This window comes from Lontra canadensis, unplaced genomic scaffold (genome assembly GCF_010015895.1).
Source record: "Lontra canadensis isolate GAN:19392208 unplaced genomic scaffold, GSC_riverotter_1.0 scaffold90, whole genome shotgun sequence".
NCBI classification, from domain to species: Eukaryota; Metazoa; Chordata; class Mammalia; order Carnivora; family Mustelidae; genus Lontra; species Lontra canadensis.
Genome location: NW_022631084.1, coordinates 7,102,069 through 7,124,838, shown reverse-complemented (window position 1 = coordinate 7,124,838; position 22,770 = coordinate 7,102,069). Strand labels below are relative to the sequence as shown.

Sequence of the window (22,770 nt, the reverse complement as noted above, 5' to 3'; positions counted from 1 at the left end):
ATCTGCCCAAGGTTCCCTAGTTCACCCATGAACATTTATTTGCAGTAAATCATGATATTCCTAACAATTTATTACAATCTAACGTTGAAAAACTTATTCTGACCCAACTATCTTGAAGTTAGTTTAAAAATAAAGTGTACTTAAAGGTTGCATGAATTATCATACACTTCTAGACTCAGGAAAAAAAAAAGACATTATTTGGTCTTTGCGTAGTTATGTAAAAAATAACATAAGCATCCCTTGGTTAAGGCTGCCTTTGAAAATTCCTGAATTGGAGATGTAAATTGCTTCCTTAATTTGCAAACTGATAGAATTCATTTGGGGCCAGGACTATGTTGTTAACCAGCACAGGAAGCACAAGAATTCACAAATATACTTGAAGAGACCTCTTACTCTGTGGAGGGCTCTCACTCAGGTAGAAGAAAATAAGATGTTCTTTGTTACTCATGGTCCACTGGGGTTTCCTTTTTCAAAATTTTAAATCTGTTGGAACACTTTGAACTAATCGTTTACGCTGGGTTTTGATAATACATTAGCATATCAGATTAGCATATTAGATTGAAACTACGCTTGCCTAACGAATGAGGATAAATCTTTCTAGAGACCCAAAATTCACCACATAAATTTTGTTTCAAACGCCAAAACAAACAGGAAAAGAGAGGAAACCGCTCTTGTTATATGCCAGCTTCAAAGATAGAAGCTGAATGTTTCAGAATTCATATAAGTTAAAATAATTATTATTTCTTTCTAAATTTTAGCGTGGCTTTATGTATTATTCAGTGCCATCTTGTTTAAATCATCACTGCCGTCTAGTTAAGAGAAACACTATGGCCGCCCTGCCATACACAGTGGGCCCCATAGCGTAATGGAGCGATAGGGGAGCTGCAGTTGGAAAGATCTGGCTTCTCTGTTAGCGCTCCAAAATGAAGACGACGCTACTTTCCAAACATGGCGCTGCCAGGTACGAGAGTTCATGTTTAAACAAGAGCTGGCCCAGGGCCTGGCATAGAATTGGCAACAACAGCAACGAGCAGCTTTACTCCCGAGTGGCAAGTGGGTAAGCGAGGGATGGAGGTCAAAGGCAACAACCCAGAGCTGCCAGAGGAAACATGTGGAGCTCACAGAACTCACCCTGCTGATCCACAACCTAAACCTTAGTTGTTCATTCAAGCACAAGGATTAACCCATGTCAGTGTTTCCCGGTCTTAGCCGATCTATAATCAGATTGTTTCCACGGGAAGGAGGGATTTGGCCAAGTTGCTCTTTATGTAGAAACAACAGTATGTAAGCATTCGAGAATTTATCACGAGTAGTCCTTTTCTACATAACCTGGTAGATCATGTCACTCCTTTGTATGAAGTCCTTCCGTGGCTGCCCCATTTCATTCATCTGAAAGCCAAAGTCTTATCATAGTCCACGAGGCCCCACATAACAACCCCCTGCTTTTCTAATTTCATCTCTGTAGTTCTTCCCATCTGTTTCTCCACTCAGGCTGGACCCCCTGGCCTCTCACTGCTCTGGAACTCTCACTTTGACTCAACTCTTGCCTTCTCCAGGAGACCCACCTTGACCACCCCTTAGTGCTATCAACTGTTTTGCCTATCCTGTATTCCCGATTCCATTAACTTTACCTGTTCTACTTGTTGCTTTTTTTGTTGGTGGTGTTGTTTTGTTTGTTTGTTTGTTTCCCCACAGTAGTACTTATCACCCATCATGCTACAGATTATAGTTGTTTGGGGGTTTCTTATTTCTTACCAGTTTTCTCTCACTAGAATGTATTCTCGAAGAGGACAGTGCTCTTTGGCAGTTCATGGGTACATCCAAAGGGCCTTGATCAGCGCTTGGCCCATAGAAAAATGGACATTCATCAACAATTCATGGAAGAATACATTTGAAGAGACAATGTATAAAAAGATGCAAAACCTCACCAGTAATCGAGGAGAGGCAAATAAAAGTAGTATTTCCGTTAAAAAGTCTGACACAAGTTAGACAATAAAGTAATGCAACAGCAACTCCTGCTAGCTGGCTCACCTACTTTGGACAGCAATTTGGCATTATTACACAAAGCTGAAGATGCAGTGTCCCATTCCCCAGCAAAGCCACACAAGTAGAAACCCCATGTAAACCCTGCCACACATGCACCAGGAGCCGGGCACAGAGATGTTTGCTGGAATACTGCTGGCAGTGCGAAACAACTGGAAACAGCTGGTGTGATTCTTGTCAGAAGAGTGGAGAAAAAAGCGCTACACCTTCACACAACAGGGGCCTTGTAAGCCCTCAGAGGGATGCAGTCAACATCTCCCAATACAAACCAACTTCCAAAACCACAGTTGAGGGAGAAATCGGGTTGCACGTTGGGAAGCACCATACGATATTATTTGTTGATGAAAGGCTCAACGTTTGCAAAATGTTACTATCTGTTGCTAGCTGATACGTGATCAACTCCTTTACTCTGTAAAACGCCCTGCACTTCATGAAGCACTGTCCTCCCTCAGTGTGGAACATTTCCTCTCATCCTATTTCTGAGTCTGCTCCAAGTTGGGATGAAGTTCAGTGATTTTGCCCCATTTACAAAGAATAGCAAGTTGTGTCTCTGAACTGTGTCTACTTTGGTATCACACACACAGGCTTGCTTGAGTTGACTCTCGTTGAGAGCTGCCCTCAATCTCCAGAGTTGCACACAATGTTCGCATTAAATAATCTAGGTCATTAGAGTTCAGCCATGACTTTTCTAAAGGGCTGTTTTCATAGGCTTTATCTTGTTCCATGTGACATATCTCCAGCAATAGACCATTTTAGTTGTTATTTGCAGATATGGCTCTCAATTTTAGAGGAAATAGAGCCATACTATGGTTCTCAAATGCTACATTATCAGAAAGAGAATAAGATTTTTAGATACAATCTAAATATGTGAAGCTTTAAGTATAAAAACAGTTAACTCATACACTTTTCTAGAATGCCAACAACTTCATTTGTTATTTGAAACGGGGCAAAACAATGTATCGGGTTTTAAATGCTCCTTAAATCTCCCATTTGTTCCCCCTTTCGAAACATTCCAATTCTTTGTTAAATGCCTTACTTAGGATGGAAATAACCAAGAAGCTCCCTGGCACCCAGCATAAATTCTTCTCTTTTTAAGTGGGGACCTGTCCCTTTTACAGGCAATGTGGACAAAATGAGATTAGGGTGGGTCCTAGACAAAACAGTTAGGAAGAAGCATTTTGTGCGTTTTCTTCAACTTCATCAAAACGCCTTCCCTCACTCTAACTCCTGGTAACAAAGATCCTCATCTGACTTTCTCTAAATTACTTGTTAGCCAATTTGGTGTCAGGGGTTATTAATTTGACTCTGTGAGTTAATAGTTAATCTCAGTGGTTTCATGATCTCTCTGGAGTTATTAGTAAAAATGAATGTGCACATATGTTTTTCTAGGGAGAATTTCCACAGCTTTTGATGGATCCTCTAAGCTGTTAATACCCAAAAAAGTCAAAAAATTATGTTTTATGAATTGGGCCTTGCTTCCAGCTGTGCTTTTCACAGAGTGCAGAGCATGACGACTCCTTGGCTCACTCTCTGAAAAGTTCTGATTCAAAGCACCTGGGTTAAGAGTCAGGAATCTGCATTTTTAAAAAGTACTTCAATAGCTCTTGATGACATGGATTCAAAAGATGACACTAGTCCACAGAATAAAATTTAGAGTTTTTAGTGTTGCCTTCAAGGTCTTTGTCCCTAACTAATCTTTCTACTCTTGTTTTATTTCATCCATTACTCATACTGTCTTACAAAACACAAATCATTCTTCCACTCATTTACTCTTGCATTTGAAGAATAACTATTGGATTCATCATAGGGACCCTGTGCTGTACTTCAAAGACGCCGTGACTGACACATACTCTAGTCACAAGAAACCACCAACTTTTCTTTACATTTTATCTCCTCCTCCTTCACCAAGTGAGTGCCTATTAATCCTGGGAGATCCAGTTCAAGTACTAACTACTTATGAAAACATTCTAGACCTTTTGAGACAGAGTTCTTGTTTTTTGTGTTTTGTTTGTTTTGTTTGTTTGTTTGTTTTCCCCTCAGAGGAGTCTGAGCCTTTTTATTTTTTCCCCGAAAATAAATTATACTTTCATGCAATTATTTTTTCTGGCTCCTGGTTTCTGTGCTTCTCTCAGTCATGAAACCTGTAGAAGTCTTTTTTTTTTTTTAAGATTTTTTTTTTTTTTTAGATTTTATTTATTTATTTGACAGAGAGAGATCACAAGTAGGCAGAGAGGCAGGCAGAGAGAGAGGAAGGGAAGCAGGCTCCCTGCTGAGCAGAGAGCCTGATGCGGGACTCGATCCCAGGACCCTGAGATCATGACCTGAGCCGAAGGCAGCGGCTTAACCCACTGAGCCACCCAGGCGCCCTTTTTTAAAGATTTTATTTATTTATTTGACAGACAGAGATCACAAGTAGGGAGAGAGGGAGGCACAGAGAGAGACAGGGAAGAAGGCTGAGCAGAGAGCCTGATGTGGGGCTCGATTCCAGGACCCTGAGATCATGACCTGAGCCAAAGGCAGAGCCACCCAGGCACTGAGCCACCCAGGCACCCATCCCTATAGAAGTCTTAAACACACCCGTCTGGCTCTCTTTGATTCCAATGCAAAATTCCCAATAACATTTCTGAATGGATGAGAAAAATATAATGTTTTCTTCCCTACAAAGAGGAACATACATTTTGTTATGATATTCTTGAAACCCCAAGACGCATGAGAAGAAAAAGTACAGCATTCCTATGGTCAGAATCCTAAACACAGTGGTATGCTATGGGGCAAGATACTTTGGTTACTGAGTCTTCATTAAATCATCAACATATCTGAAGAACTAGCCCCTCACAAGAGTCTCTTATTGTACAGAAGGGAGGGAATACATCTAGGCACTGGCACCTCTGACTAGAATACTCTTTGGCTCAGAGTGAGCATTGTTATCCATCCCAGAACTAGCTCTCCTACCAGACAATCTTGAAGATATCATCACCAGGGAAGACACCTGGAATTTTATTAGATTTGGAAAGAAACCACAAAGGAAAACCAAGAGACCATCTAAAGTTGGTTTTATCCTTAATGTCTTTGAGAAAATCTATGAGTTGCAAGGAAGTAAAGCAGCATTTTCTGAATCTTGGATGCAGTGACAACAGTGAGGGTCAAGCTAGAGAATGGATGTCTGGTAAAGAACATTCATGTGGGTGACATCTGATTACTCTTCCATTAATTCAGCAGCTATCTTTAAGCACTCTTTCAAGAGCCAGCGATTTTAAAAATATACAATTAAAACATGATTTGGGCTCCAAATTCATGCCTAAATACATTTGTGAGCTTGATATTTTTTGAAGTATTTTATATGTTCCTAAGAAAAAGGCACATTACAAGAAATTTGTATATCCTCAGTGCTTTTATTCTGTGTATGTTGTGACATTTGTAAGATCTAGAAATGTTGTGAAAGCATACTTCACATTAGAAGAAATATCATATATTTTCTTCTTAAAGTGTGGCACTTCAAGTGATGTACTTTTTAAATTCAGGCACCTTTTAAATTTTTGATCTTTACTTAGTTTGAAGCCCTTTATTGCCGAATAGAGCATTTCCCTTGTGTGTTGACAGTCTGGATTTCCAGGCTTTGTATAAATGTATTTATAGAGAGAGAGATGAAAACACACGGATGCAAATTACAAGACACTTACATACATGTACACAAAGTACAAGACACGTCCGTGGTCATAAATGTATTTGAGGTTGCCATCCACAGTTTTCCTTAACAGGTAGATGCGTTTTCATTTTTTAAATTAAACATGTTCTTATGATGAAACGCATGCTTAAAAATTGGAGTGTTTTACATAAAAAATCTGATTTCTGTTCTTTTCTTAAAAATCAAGAGTCCTGGCAGCCAGGGATCACCTTTCTTGCATGGTCACAGCCAGTGGAGTTGGGAGGCAGCTCAGTGGCCGACCCCTGTGACAGGGCAGGGAATCTTCCTACCATCCCAATATTCCTTAATATTTTTAGACCCCGGAAGACTTTCACATATTTAGCTTCTCTTCTTTAAACTGTATTTTTAATGTCAGAAAAAGGGGCCTTATATATAATATCCACTCATATCAGACTGCAGCCCCAGTATACTCCAATAATCCCAAAAGGCTGAGAGATTTATTCTTGATTGACTATAGCATTTCCTTCAGGTGGAGTTAAAGAGGACAGAAAGCGTTGACATAGCAGATGATGGGACTGGGAACCCTCATAGCTGCTTCTTCCTTCCCAAGGGCAGCTCCCGGGTGCAGAGAGACCATATTCATGGGAAGTCCTGGGACCTTTCTCTTGCATCTTTCTTTGGAATATTTTTCAGAGGCTAGGGGCAGTTGCTGCAAAATTTACCTCTATTAGGAAAATATGTGTTAATCTACCTCAAGACAGGTACTATTGTCTGTAGCAGCTGTTCCTAAGCTTTAGCAAACATTAAAATGTCCTAGAGGGCTTATTAAAACACAGAATTGCAGGCCCCAGGGTTTCTGACTTAGTATGTGGGATGGAGCCAAAAAATTTGCATTTCTAACAAGTTCCCCAGGGTTGCTGACACTACTGGTCTGGGGACCTCAGTTTGAGATCCACTTGCCTACAGATACCTATAGGGAATGTTTCCGCTTCCTCTGAACACTGTAAATGCCAGATTTATGCAGAAAAGGTCAGTGGTAGTAGTGTCTCCTAGCAAACATCTTGATGACATTCACTAGGCAGAAGCTGAACCCTTCATGAATTATGCAGAATTATTAGAATCATACCTATACTACCGACAGGCTCTCTGTTGTTGTTCTAATCCCCTCCCACCTACAGTACTCCACAGAGTAGCTGTGTTGTTGTAACTGAGGACAAATGAATGAGAAACACAGAAACAGTGCTTAGATTATTAGCCTTTGCTTTTTTTGTAAGAGACCATTCCTTTGGATACATATATATAGTTTTTTATTGAAAGGGATCCTTAAAACCACACGGTGGCAGTGTAATCACATGAGTGACACTTGTCACGGTGCCGGAGTTGGGTTTCTGAACCCATTACACATTAAGAGATAATTCTGAAAGCTAAGCATTTGCAGTTTTGGCTTAACAATTATTGGCCCGTGAAGTGTAAATGACAAGCCGTAGTCAGATACCTCTACAAAAAGCCTCCGTCGGAGCTTTCAGTATTTTTACAATGCCTCAGACAGAATACATTTTTCCCCTCTGCCGTTTCGTAGTGTGAAAACAACTTCACAAGAACAAGCAACAGATCATTTCATGCATGAGCTATGTAACAAATTCAATCCAAAATAACTCCTGCTTCAGTTTAGCAAATTACTGTGTGATCGCAAATTCGCTTCTAGACTTTAATCATTTTTGAAAAGTGAATTTGTTTTTTTTCTCTAGCATTGCTTTATTTTAGATACATGCATGTCTACAGGCTTCTTAACAATTGAGTAAAATTGAACTTTCCTAAATTTGTTTACTAGAGTATCTACCCAGACCTTTTTCTTCCTATAGTGAGATTTCAAAATGACAGTAAGTCTTTGGTGTATTTTAATTTGGCTGGTTGGCCATTAATCTGTACTTTATAATCTAGATAACCCCAATAAAATATAAGGAGTACTGGATTCTTAGGATAACAGGGTTCTGACAAAGCAAAGGACATTATTTCTCTATTTGCTCCCTGTCCTAAAACAAAATATTCTGTACTGTCGGCAGAAATGTCAGGTTCCTGGTGGTGGTGGTGGAGTGGGGGTCGGGAGGATGCCTTACTATTAAATATAAAAAATATTTCCTTATTTGTGTCTTGATATGGTGTTTCTTGTCCCCTGAGCAATAGGAACCGTCAAGTAAGAGCATTGCGAATGCGATGGACAGAGGAGTCACAGAAGGGAACAAAGAATCTAGAAACTGCCCATGCAACACGGGGTGCAGTTCCAGTTTGTGGACAAAGCAGGCCTTTGCCCACAGTGATAGGACCTAAAATCCTCAGCAACCAGACCGGGTGGGAAAGGAAGAAACATTACTTTTTCCACAAACCATCCCTGTCCAACCTCCAGAATATATTCAGACTTCTCCCACCACCCCTGACATCCTGATTCTGGTTTTAGCTGCTGACCTTACACTTTGGATCAAAGAATACCTCTGGGCATTCTAAATCAGACAAAATACTCTCTGGGAACTACATTGTCCCTAATGCAGGGATCTGATGGGAAAGGTGTTTTAACCTTAGAGAAAGACAAGACTCGAGGTCTAAAATGATCTTCCCAAATGCAGGCTAGAGAAGTCACTAAAACGTTATTTTGAGAATGTAGCTATTGCTCTAATGTGCGTCACATGCGCTGCACTTTATGGCCACGTGTGTTAGGTGGAATGGGAGCTCAGCGAGCCCGCCAGCGTGCCGAGCTTCCCTGCACAGCACCAGCGTCTAGAGCTACAGAGGTTACAACTCCCTGGGTCCTCGTTGTGACTGATGGGCTGCACACAGTGTTCAGAACTTCCAATTTGCCCCACATCAGTTGAGTTTTTAAGCTGCTCTCCTCATTCAGATACTCTATAGTCAGCCAGCTTCTCTCAAGGAGGTGTCCAAGTTTTAGTCTATTCCAGAATCTCAAGATTTGAGTTTTCCAAGGACCTGTTTCAAGATTTAGAAAAAATACACCCTACAAAACCATCAGTCTCCTGCGTGCATTCAGCCATACATGGAGCCACGCCTGTGGGAAGGATGTCGGTATTATTATACCCAGAAATTATATATAAGAATATATATATATACATGTATATATATATAAAGAAACTGAGGCTTAAGGAAGATCAAGTAACTTGTCCATGGATCACAGAGTCACTAAGTACTGGTGCTGGGATTCCTTCTCAGGTTGGTTTGGTAACCCTAAAGCTATGCTCTTAGTCATTAACAAGGTTGGAAGGACTCAGTCATTATACTTCTACCTTCCAAATAGTTATTCCTTCTCTCCTACATACTCCTTCCATATGAGGACTATAGAGGAACAAATAGTCTATTGTCTTTGTCCGAGTATAGATTACATGTGGTTTCAAAAAGTACGTTCTTGGGGTGCCTGGATGGCTCAGTTGTTAAGCATCTATCTTCAGCTCAGGTCATGATCTTAGGGTCCTGGGATCCAGCCCTGCATTGGGCTACCTGCATGGGAAGGCTGCTTCTACCCCTTCCACTCCCCTTGCTTGTGTTCCCTCTCTTGTGTATCTCTCTTGTGTATCTCTGTCAAATAAATAAATAAATAATTTTTTAAAATCTTAAAAAAAAAAGTAGGTTCTTTCTCTATGTAAATGCTACTTATTTTTTAATACTGACACATATGTTAACACTTAAAGAATATTCCATGTAATATTTATATGCATAATATGTCCTAGCAATATGATGTTGGATAGTTATAATTTTATCAAAGCACAATTACAAGGATTACTATATGAGCTATACTTCTTTTTGACAATTCAATCAGGCTTCAAAATTTCAAAAAGAACTTTAACTTGCCTCATTGATTTTTTTCATTATTTATATTCTATTTTAAAAAATGAAGTTTTAGTGGTGCCTGGGTGCCTCAGTGGGTTAAGCCGCTGCCTTCGGCTCAGGTCATGATCTCAGGGTCCTGGGATTGAGTCCCGCATCGGACTCTCTGCTTGGCAGGGTGTCTGCTTCCCCCTCTCTCTCTGTCTGCCCTTCTGCCTACTTGTGATCTCTGTCTGTCAAATAAATAAATAAAATCTTTTAAAAAAATGTTTTAAAATAACTTCAAAAAGGGAGAGCTATAAAACGGAATCATTAAAGCAAGAATGAAGGAATGAGAAGCATGCAATAAAAGGACAAGAGACCTGTGCCCAAAATCTTGGATTCAAGAAAATAACTGTAAACAGACATGCTTTATTCATGAATTTCCTGATAGCTAAAGCAAAATGAACAAATAAAAATATAGTTCTCTAACTGATAAAAGAAGAATACTAAGGTTTTAGAAAAGCCACTCATTTTCGTACTATTAAAGAGTTTTGACTCATATATGTGATGTGAGGTAGGAATAAAGATTCTTCTTCCTGATATGATTATTCAAGAGATCCAGTGCCATGACCATTGCATGTTCACTGTGCTATAGGGGGATTGTTGTCATAAATCAATTGATTCTGTATGAAAGGGTCATTTTTTCAAACTTTTTATTATGTTCTGTTTAACTGTTCATCTATACTGAAACAATACTGTATTATCTTACTTACTACAGCTTTTATCTAGTATTGAAAGTTCTCTAGCTCTATTCTTATTCTTCAAGATTGTCTTGGCTCTTCTTAGATCTCCACTTTTCCAAATGCATATTATAGTCAGCTTGTCAATTCAAAAAAAAAAAAAGAGAGAGAGAGAGAGATTTTGATTGGGTTGGTATTGTAAATCTGCCAATCCATGGCCTTGGTATATGTCTTCATTATTTAGCTTTATAAATTTCTCTCAATAATATTTTGTAGTTTTAAGTTAGAAGCATTATACATCTTGCATCTAATTTGTTTTTTTTTTTTTTGATATTTGATATTCTCTAATGCACATGCTATCTTTTTAAAAATTTATATTTATTTGTTTCTGGTCTATAGAAATGCAATTAGTCTGTTCATTGATATAATATCCAGTGACCTTGATAAAGTTACCTATTTATTCTAACAGTAGATAAATTCTTTTGTTTCCTAGATACACAATTGAGTCATCTAGGGACAATGGCAGTTTTGTATCTTTGTCTTCAGTAAGTCTTTTTCTTGACTTATTACACTGGATAGGACTTCAACTGCTATATTGCAAAGAAGTGGTAATAGCAGCATCCTTATCTTGTTTTCTTAATCAAAGGGGGTGGTTTTAGCATTTTACCACAAAATATGATGTTTGTTTTACCTATTTTTTAAAAAATCAGATATTTAAAAATAGGTAGTTCTTTTCCTCATTTGCTAAAAGAATATGTGTGTATGTGTGTATGCCTGTGAATGCATTTTATTATAATGAGTGTCAAATTAATTATGTACTTTTCTGCACAAATTAACACAATCATATAATTTTGTTCTATTTATTCCCTAATACTATAGTGTACTACACTGATTTTCAATTGCAAATTTACTTTTGAATTCTTGTTGGGGACCTCCTTGGGCAAGATATATTATCCTATATATATTTATATTGCTAAACAGATTGTAGATTTAAATGTGAAAGATAACACAATAACACTTTTAGGAAAAAACATCAGCAAATTTATACATAAGCTTGAGTAAGCAAAGGCTTATTAAACAAGGTTCAGAAAAAAAAAGAATGACAAATTCAACCATATTAAAATTAAGAACCTCCGTTCATTGAAAAACATTGTTAAAGGAGAGCAACTGTATGCCACAATGTGGGAGAAGATATTTATAATACATACAGCCTACCACAGACCATATTCAGAATATGGGAAGAATTTCTACAGGCCAATAATAAAAGGCAGGCAACCCACTTAAAAATTAGGCACAACACTAGAATAGAGATTCACAAAAGAGAAAATCTAAATGATAATAAATATATGAAAAAGGAATAAATTATCATTACTGGTCAGAGGAGTACAAATTAAAATCACAATGAAGTACCATTATACACAACCCTGGAATGACTAAAATGGAATACACAGTATTAGGTATTTTCAAGGATGGAGCAGCTAGAGTATTACAAAAGTAGAAATTATTATAAGTACTTTGTAAAACTTTTCGGTACTACCTTCCTAAAGGTAAATGTCCCTATAAGATGCAGAAATTCCACCACTAGGTATATAGTTAAGAGAAATGCATAGTATCCTTACAAAATATATGAAGGAATGCTCAAAGTGGCACTACTCATATTAGCCACAAATTGACAGCTATTCCAGTGGTACTGTGGTCGCCAGCCTCTGAGATGGCCTGCTCTGTTCCCTCCCTCCTGACAGGCACACCTTCTTGTAATCTCTTCTCACACTGTAACAGGGCTAGTCTGCGTGACCAACACAATATGGCAGAAGGGATGGCATGTAGCTTCTGAGATTCCTTATCAAAGCCTGGAGCTTCTCACCCTCCCTCCTCCCCTCCAATCCCCTCTTCTCACCTACTCCTCCCCTCCTTCTCCCCCACCCCTTCTCCCTCTCCCCTCCTTCTCCCACCTTCCCTTCCTTTCTCCTTTCACCTCCCCCCACCTCTTTCTCATCAATGTCTAGGGGAAGTCAGCGGCCACATCATGAGAAGAGAGGTGTGGTGAGGAACTGAAGCCTTCTGTCAACAGACACATAAGTGAACTTGGAAGCGGACTGCCTCAGTCAAATCTTCAGAGATTGAGCTTGGCTGGCACTTTAAAGACAATCTCATCGGAGCCCCTGAGCCAGAGTCCCCAGCAAAGTGGCTCCCAGGTTCAGAACCTCAGAAACTGTGTGAGATAGTACCTGTTGTTTTAAGGTGCAAATTGTTACATATTGAGGTAATGTGTTATGCAGCAATAGAAAACTAATACACCCATCAACAAGAGAATGGAAAATTGTAGAATAATCATAAAGTGAAATACTAAACAGCAATGCGAATGAACAAACTGCAACTACATGCACATTATAGATGAATTTAGTAAAGATACTTAACAAAAGAAACCAGATACTGAAGAGTACATACATTATCATTTCATTTGCATAAAGATCAAAAGCTGACAAAACAATCTATGGTGATAGAAGCCAAGATAATGGTTACTCTTCTACGAGGCACAAAACGGCTCCTAGGAATATCAATAACCCTTTAGTTTTTGGTCTGAGTATTGCTGACATGGATGTGTTCATTTTGAAATTTTATTTTTCTGGACACTTACTATTCATTTACATTTTAAAATGTATGTTATAATTAAACAGTTTAGTTAGATTAAAAGGGAATGTATCGTGATTCCAGTATTAATGAACTATTTTTGAATGTTTGTTTCTTAAGAGTACAGAATCACTTTACATGTTGTCATTTTTGATACTGATTCTTGATAAAAACCAAGCACAAAACAGTGAATCACAGCACCACGAAGATGATTCTCTAGGGAATTAAATTAATGCGGTCCCGGTATATAGTTTTCTAATAATCAAATTTAATTTTGAGATAAGCTTAGCAGTGTTTCTCAAACTTTAATATGCATAAGAAATACCTAGGGGATTGACTTAAAATGGAAATGCACTGCCTCCATTCCCAGAGCATCTGATTCAGCAGGACCTACAAAAGGTCGTGAATTTGTATTTTTAACAGCTATGCCAGTGAAAGACTTCACAAAATACTGAAATAAAATCATACAGGTTTCTTTTTCTTTTTATTTTTTGCAAACCTTTGTACTTACTTGCTTTTCTGAATTCCAAATAGAAACTAGTTTAAAACCAGTTTAACTGCGAATACACATGGGTATTTGAAGCCCTAAAAAAAAAAAAAATCCTCAAAATGGGGGAAGACAGAAATTAAAGCCTGACTATAAGAGCTCATATTTTAAATGCCTTTGGAGAATAAAAATGACATGAATTTAAAAGAATCACAAATACTTTATGATTCTAATATATAACTTCTGTTGCACGAGAGGGGTGATATTTCTAAAAGATACACACCTGTTATACATTCAAACGTCACTCTCATGTGAACATCCCCCTGCCCAAACACACACGCTTAAGTTGCACTCCAAATGGCCCACTCTGAATCTTCAATTACCAACAACAAATTAGAAACCCCACCAATTTCAGTAAGATTGCAGTGCTTTCTTAGAAGCTTATCTATCCCCATGTTGTGTCCCTCATTACAGTTTGAAAGTCTTTCCTTGGCTGTGGAAATGACTCTGGCATGGAAAGCACAGTGACTTTGACTTGGGGGGGAAGAATAAGCAATAGCTCTCAAAGGACAAATATCCAAATAACCTGTTTTCATGCAAATATACTCATAACAAACAAAGCAAGGCAAAAGGAATCCTGAAGACATAAGATGTGTAGGCAGAATTATTTATAAACTGTATTATTCTGAAACTGCCCAAGAGGCATCAGCAAGTCCTTAAAGGTCCCCTATGATCACTGTTATAAGTACTGCTGGAAATAACATACAGCCGTAATAAACCATGGGTAGCTACAGAAGCAGGCATACCATTTACTTTACCAAATGGGGTTTATTTTTCCTCTGTAGTCTCCTCTTAATAATATGAGCCCCAAAGTGAGGTCTGTGTCTAGATTTATGAAGTCGGTGAAAATGGGGGAGGTCCCAGGTCCTTGAATACGCCAGCAACTCTGTAATCATGCAACAGCTTGCCGGGCAGGGGATGTGGCTACCTCTGTGTTCTGTACATTAGCTAGGCCTGTTGGTGCTCATTAAATTCTTAATGGGGATGACAACACTGCAACCGATGGAGGGTTATAAATGCAGCTACCTCAGGTGCAAAATTATGGGCGAGATTTGAGGTCCCTGTTGCTGAGGCTATGGATTTTTCTATTAGAACTACCACATGAAGGGATGTATAAACATGCTTATTAACATCTTCACCCTCTATAGAGTAACTATTTGATCCTGGTGAGGCAGGAAATATCTCCTCCTCCTCTGTTCAGTAACCTTTAGAATCATCATTCATCAGAGTGCCAAAGAACAAGGATGCTAGCTAGCATGGTGGCAGAAGCAGAATAGGAAATATGTGCGTACATACATACATACATACATATGTGCATGTATCTCCATACTTATACACATACATTTATATACACACGTATACACATGTGTATCCATACACGCACATCTATATACACATATATATGGAAGAAAAAAGAAAGAAAAATTGAAGAAACACTTTCAGGACAGCCTCTTTTAAAAATCAAGACTCCATGTCTATGTTAAACCGATGTAGAAATGTATTAACTAGTGTAAAATGGCAATATGGAACCATCTAGTTATTTTTCTCAAATGCTAACTTCATCAAGGGCTACAGAGAATTCAAAATCCGACTTCTCATTTTTGGCCTATGGAGTGTACCATGAGTAAAAGAGTCGGTACAATCCAGTGTGTGAGGGGCTACTAACATTGCTCCTCATAACCTGAGAAAGCAATTGCCATTGATTAATTACAAAAATGTCCCCGATTCTCCTCCCAGCCTGGTCCCCCTGCCCTTTGCAATGTGGCATTCAGTTCTTACCTTCAAGTAGTGGAGTTCATTTCTCCATCCCTTGCATTTTGGTGCATTGTGACTTGATTTGGCCAATAGACTGCAGCAGAGGTGATGGTGTGCCCCCTCTGAGGTTAGTCCTAAGAGGTCATCTTGGGCCAGCCAGCCATGGCTGACCTGCCAACTGACCACAGACAGGAGAGTCCAGCTAGGTCTAGCTTGGAACAGCACAAATGCCCAGTCTACCCATGGACTCATGAGACACAATAGTTAACTGTTTTGTGTCATTAAATTTTAAGGCAATGTGCTACACAGCAGTAGTGACACAATCTTGGCTGACATTATGGTGAATGATTAATGCTCTAAATAAAAGATATTTTCTTACATTCCTTTTTGGTCATAGATTACAGCCATTATTATCATTTTTGCTATGTCATGTGAGATGCAGTTCTCAGTACTTCATACAATTAACTACAATTAATGGCTTTAAAATTGTAGATTTTTGGTATAGTGTGTTACCTATATAGGAGATCTGAGTCTAGCCACAGTCTTGTCATTGACCCTCTGCATTAAAAATATAGTTCAAAGGATCAGCACCATTTCAGGAAGGTGGTGGGAATATTACAAGTGATCCAGGCATGGGGTGACAGGATCCAGATGAAAAGTGAGGTACATCATGAATAGGCAAACTCTCTAGCAACCTTTTCATCCTCAATTGGCACTTTGAACTGAAATCAACCTCAAAAGCTCAAGATGAAATGCATTCAGAAAAATGGCTAGTATCTTCAAATCATCATGAATAGATAGATACCAGCTGGGACATTGGTCCCAGAATGCTCTTTTATACATGAGCAAAGACAAACATCTTAATACTCTTTCTTCCTAAAAACCAAAACCTAATTGCTGAGCAGACTGTTCCTAGGCAAAGAAATCTGAAAATAACCTAGTATCCACTCTCGCATTATTTGAATTCAAATGACAGAAGAAACCATATACTTTTAAACATGGGCTCTCAAAAAACACTGGTGATCACAAACACACTGGTGATCATAACATATTCTACAACTTGGAAGAGACTGTAAAATAATACCAAGACAAAAAAATTCTACTCTCTTGAGCCCTGCAGGATGACTGTTTTGGCCCAGGGGTAGCCTCCACACGAACACTTTTCACGAAGACAGAGGCAACAGTGGGAGAAGTCACAGTTCTTACTACTTTTAACCACAGTCACATGTGTTTCCAAGGCCCTGTCCGCAAATACCAGCATCACTAGTTGCAAAGAAACACAAAATTTTAAATGAGAGTGAATTTCACACTTGAGGCAACAGGCAGCTTTGCATTTGGATATGACATTCAGAGCTATGTTAAAATACTACTTTGCATACAGATTATTGAATGCTTTGTCTTGGAAACCAATTCATGCTCTGTATGCCAGGACCAAGGGAGAACTGGCGATGCTGACTGGCAGAGACATTCCTTTAAGCTACAGAATTCCAAGAAGAGATATAGTTTCCCCCAAAGTATTTTTCTTATGAAGAAAAGAAACTGGTAAACCTCAGGGATTGAGTCACAACACCAGCAGTGAGAGTAATAAACCCTTTGAAAGACATAGAAATTTTCCCCAAATTGGTAAAGAAATAACTGTAGAAATTTACACATTCATCCTAAGTAACAAAGCACAGTTCACCAGATTATCTTAAATGTCTGAATACTTAAAAAATTAATTGTCATAATAAGTTACTAACTACTGAGATATATCATTTGAAAATTCGTATAGCTGTTTTTCTATAGTAACTTTACAACAACCCATCAACAGAGATATTATTATTATTCCAATATGGAACATAAGGAAAATGATGTATAATTCACCAGAGGTCCCATTAGAAACACATTACTGTTTTAAATAAACAGTTTGAATCAAACCATTCTAATGCTGTTTCTTTGTTTCTTTCCACATTCATCTTCATTCATATTTTGCTGGCTCTATGATACATAAAATCAGACTCCTTTAAGAACAAAATAGACTCCTCTAGACCCTTCTTATATTTCCCTTCTCTCTTTTCTGTGACCTCCCAGTTCTCAAAATTCTTCTATTCTTCATTTAGATAACTGATTTTTTAAATTTATCTTCTTATTTTCAAGCTCTTACTGAGTTAAATTTCATACACCCCATGAAAACAACAGATAAATTTTGGACAGTGAAGACTTCATCACGACTGACATGCCTCTGTTTGGTCCACCAGTTAGTAAAACTATGTTACCCAAGGTTCAAGAGGTAACCTGCCTTCTTTCAGAACATCCATCTGTACCAACCTTCTTTACCAACATGCACACTGCCATCAACTTCATTCAATTACTGTCAAAGACACTTGAGTTAACGTTTATGTATATGTGTTTCCAGAAATAAGAATTTGGGGCACCTGGGTGGCTCAGTGGGTTAAAGCCTCTGCCTTTGGCTCAGGTCATGATCCCAGGGTCCTGGTATCGAGCCAGCGTTGGGCTCTCTGCTCAGCGGGGAGCCTGCTTGCCTTCCTCTCTCTGCCTGCCTCTCTGCCTACTTGTGATCTATCTGTCAAATAAATAAATAAAATCTTTAAAAAAAAAGAAATAAGAATTTAAGATCAGTGAAGATGGGATTGGGTCTTATACTACGTGTTCTTTTCATAGCAGATGCATTGTTAATTCGGATAACTAAAAACCACTCAAACTCTTTGACCTCAAAGCTGACATGTAATTAATCTTTAATGAGTTATTAACATTCTATGCAAAATTTTATAAGGCCTTGCTAAGGATTAATAAAATTATTAAAACTTGAAAAATTAGTCCTGAACAGATGAGTGGGATATTTTACTATCTTGTCAGGTGGATAACACACTTGAATATTAAGTGTGTTGGGAATGCGCCACTTGACAAGGAGTGGCCCTTACAAATATTTGCATGGTGCTCTTAAACTCTTCATCATCTGACACATAGTCTTTTCATATGTTTTCATCCAGAATTGTCTTACTTTAAATTTTAAAAATATAAAATGGAAGAGAAAAAAATACATAAAATTCAAGAGGGTACAATATTAAGACTGCGCATTAAATACCATGAAGAACACATAATTCAAGATTGATGGCAATAAAAATGTAAAAGATGAAACACAATTGGAGTTGGCTTCTTTACCATTTCAACAGCACTGTGATGTTCAAGTGGACATTATTATTTCCTTTTAGCGAATTTTCCAAGTTTGAACAAGACAATGGATTGTGAAAAATCGTTTTGTAAAGTAGAAGACATTAAGCAGTTTTTATCATGATATGACTACTAGAGATGTAAATTGGACAGCTTGATCAAATAGTTTAAATTACAGACCTCCCCCATAGAAATGCAAACTTCTAAGTCTACCTTAAATGGGGTAAGGTAGTTGGCGCTATCATTTTGCAGTCTCTCAAATTTAAATTACAATTTAGCAATATCCAGTGAAATCTATGATGGAACTACTTCAGATTCTATAATATAATGAAATATAATTCCCTGGTAATAGCTAACACACATTATTCTTGTGGGAATACACAGGCAATTTCAAGGATATTACAGAACTTCTCCCTTAATGTTTGAAAAGTTTCAGATTCAGCTTCCCAAACACGTTAATTATGTGGAGACTCTCACTAAGGTAGACATCCAGGAAGTCTGAGCTCTTGGCTGTTGTGCTAAAGTGAGGCACATTAAGTGGTCTGCAGGCTTCCTTCTCTTTCTTCTCTATATTCAGACAATTGATTAATGGTGGCACAAGAACACAGTAAGATCGGCTGTATCTTAAAATAGCAGAAGGATTCCACCACCCTTCCCCCAGTTTCTTAGGTCTGTCATTTTATTCTAGAAAAAAGCAAATACAGAAGTCTCTGACTGAGCATCACCATTGTCTCTGAAGCCAGCGGGCACTTATTTATCTCAACTTGGAAATAACTATTATGATCAATCAGACATTTAAAATTGAGCCCTTTTAGAAGGGCTGTTTGAAAATTGATTAATATGCATATTTCATTTGATTTTCCCTTCATATTCTATCTCTTTTTGGGCCCAAGAGATAGAAATTATTCATAATGTAGTCACAGACACTCTCCCCTAGTGCGGTCCTAGAAAATAGACTACTGGACATTTACAAAGACTGTTAAGTATTGTTGTGCTGTCAGCTAGTTTTAGAGATGTTAAAATATAAGGAGAATTGTAACTTAGAATACAGGACATAAATATGGTAATGTGTGCTTATGTATGTGGGGGGTGGGAGGAAAAGGATATATAAAAACAATAGAAAAATTCAATGAGTTAAAAAAGTTACTTCTCAAAGTATCTATCAGCACAATTATTTAAATACATTCTTTGCAAGTTTTTGTGAAAGCAAATTTCCAGGTATTTGATTTCGTTTCCACATTAATAATTCTCATGGATTCTGAATCCTTTCTATCATGAGTACATTGGATCTGACCTTCTAGGGTGAAAGGAATTGAGAATGAATAGGATTCATCAACAGGGATAATATATCTTGGAAAGGCAAAGAAAATTTTAAGCACTCTGTTGACAGAGTGGGGGGAAAAAAGACACGTGAAAAATTTTGTTCCCTTCATTGGTCAAGCTTTCTCTAAGAGTAGTCTACGAGTGCTATTGTGTGTGTGTGTGTGTGTGTGTGTGTGTGTGTGTGTGCTTTAAATACCAAATCTTAAAAAAAAAAAATTTAAGTCACAAATTCTTTGTTTTTCTTCCCTTCCTCCACCCCTCCCCCCTTTGTAAGCAGCATATGAGACAGTGACTATCTCTTCTTCTTGGAAGTCCTCCTTTTCTCCAATTGGATCTCTAAGTTTTTCTATTTGCTCATCACCTCTTTCCACCTTTCTAAAGCAGGAGTAACAAACACAGGTTCCTGAAGCCCCAGCAGGAAACATGCAGGAGTAAGCAGATGGAGACTCAGCAGGTGAACACCAGGGAGTGGTAGAGACCATAACCAACTGGAAGGTGCCTGCCCCACCCAGAGAGGCACGAGCTAACTGAATGTAGCCATTTGTTCCCATGCAGGAATATGGTCCCAGTGTTCCCACATCTCCTGATTTGTAAAAACATTGAATCGTGTATTTTAAAAGGAATTTGCCTGCCGTTCAAAACACATCTGCAAGTCAAATTTAGCTCTAAGGCTGCCAATTTGTAACATCTGCTCTAAGTAAATCTCCATCTCGTTCACTGGTTTCCCCTTCTGCATATCCTTCCAAATGTAGGGTATTTATTGATTTCTGCTCATAGTCTCCATAGCTCTTGTCTTTACTGTCTTCTCCTTAGTTCTCTCTTCCAATCGGTCTCTATTTTGGTGGTTCTTACACCTGACTCCTACTTCTGATCTTTCTTTTGAGTTCTTAGGATCTGATTTTCCAACAAATGATTATTTATGCGTGTCCTGCTCAGCACGTCTCATACTGTACATATCAAATCATTGTCAGAATCAGTCATCTTTCCTTTTCCACTTCTATTTACTGAATCAACTTGTGGCTTATAATATATATTTTAAAAATTTTATTATTTTAGTAATTTATATTACTTTATATATATAGTATATATATATAAACATATATATACATACATATATTTTTTTAAGATTTTATTTATTTATTTATTTGACAGAGAGATCACAAGTAGGCAGAGAGGCAGGCGAGGGGTGGGGGAAGCAGGTTCCCCCACTGAGCAGAGAGCCCGATGCAGGGGCTCGATCCCAGGACCCTGAGATCATGACCTGAGCCCAAGGCAAAGGCTTTAACCCACTGAGCCACCCCGGTGCCCCTACATACATATATATATTTGAAAGCTAGCATCACATAGTTGTTAAGATCAGTTATTGGAATCAAACCACTTAGGTTCTAATCCTGACTCCCTCACTTACTAACCATGTGGCCTTGGGCAAATCACTTTACTTCTGTGCTTCACTTTCCCTATCTCTGGATGGGGATAATCAAAGTACCTACCCCACAAAGTTACAGTGAGGATTGAAAAATTATGCACTAGATAGTAGGGTACAAAATGCAATTTTTTATTTTCCCAGATTTGCAAAAATGACTTCAATGTGTGACAGGCAATTTATTCAGGTTTCACTAATGGAGTGTTAGTTTAGTTTCAGAATTCTTAGCTTTTAAGTTATATTGAGAACCTGTAGCAAGTGCTATAGATTAATTTTTAAAGATTGGTAGAGATTTTCTTGAAAGGAAGAGGTTTTATTAGCCTATAACTCTCACTGAGTATAGCTATATGCTAAATGTCCTTCCAAAGGTATAATATATATTAGCCTATTTAATACTCTTAATCTGGTAAGTGTTCTATTAGTCCCATTCTACAGATTAGGAAACTAAGGTAACTAAGTACTCACCTAATGCAACAGAGAGCCTAAGTGGAGGAGTAGAAGAGGTCAGGTGGTCTGACCTGCACTGGACAGCATCCTTGGAATTGTTTAAGAACTGCTATGTTCCTTGTCCCCTTTCCATGAATGACTTCCCTTCACTTTATGCCTAGTATAGTCCTCAGAGAGAACACTTTGAGAGCTTGAGATGCACCTTCTGGAAAGCGGGAGATTCGTGAGCTGGCATCAGACCCACATTTGAAGATGAGAGACCAGAGAGACATTGTCACCAAAGGCTAATTGCAGGAACACCTTTCCCACAGCCCAGATGCCCACACCATAGAGGGCATCTTGAAGTATGATCCACCAAGAAGAGGGTGGAGAATGAAGGCAGGAGAAGAGTAGAGTGAGGAGCCCACCCTCTGTCTCTTGTATACTTCTGAGCTTCAGACAGGCCGGGGCTAGCAAGGGAACAAGTTTAAATTGGATTAGGAATCAAAGTTTTGATAAGAGAACTATACTTTTAATTGGGTGATGCAATAAAAACTGAGAGCAATGAGGAAAGCCTTGGGATCTTTCAGGGGCCTCATCTAAGAACAAAGGGAAATGAAACCACAGAGAGGCTGACCAGAGCAGGTTTGCAACAACGTTCTGTACCTCATGACTGAGATCACATTCAGTTACTCCTCAAAAACATTTAGAGTCTTCCTATTTATTTCCCAAAGAAGGACTGAATCTTCTAACGTGTCATTAGGGACTTTTTACCATCTAGCCCTATTCTATCCCTTTTACCTTTATCTCACATTACAACCAAACTAAATCCAGTCATACTCCATTCTGCATGTCACCCTGCCTGGCATAAACTTCGCATCATATAAATCTTCAGATTTTTACTCATTATTTAAGATTCGTCCGATATCTTACATTTTTAATGAAGCCTTAAGGATTTCTCCTAATGAGATTAATCACAACTTCTTCTCACACATCTATTATCTCACCCTCTCTTAAAATATAATTAAAATTAGTAGTTTATACACCTTTCTCATCCACTAAATTGTAAATGAATTCCATGAGGGCGGGACGACGCCTTATCTTTTTTTAGTATCATATACAGCACTCAGCAAATGGAGCATTTGCACAGAAGGCACAATAAACAATCACACAACGAAAACTTAATGAGTATTATGACCTGAGACCTTTCTCACTTTCAGAGCACTTGCAAAATTCTCAGGACAATCTACAT

General features: G+C 38.3%; 1 protein-coding gene across 1 annotated transcript in view; it reads right to left on the bottom strand.

Annotated features, from left to right (window-relative positions):
- LOC116854322 (EGF-like and EMI domain-containing protein 1) overlaps window positions 1-22,770 on the bottom strand; it is a 200,466-nt gene that overhangs the window by 23,138 nt on the left and 154,558 nt on the right. The window contains exons 9-10 of the mRNA XM_032836077.1: window positions 13,385-13,458; window positions 4,621-4,700 (exon numbers count right to left, since the gene is read on the bottom strand). The gene's annotated coding sequence lies outside the window, so the exon portion shown is untranslated. The remainder of the gene's footprint in view (window positions 1-4,620; window positions 4,701-13,384; window positions 13,459-22,770) is intronic.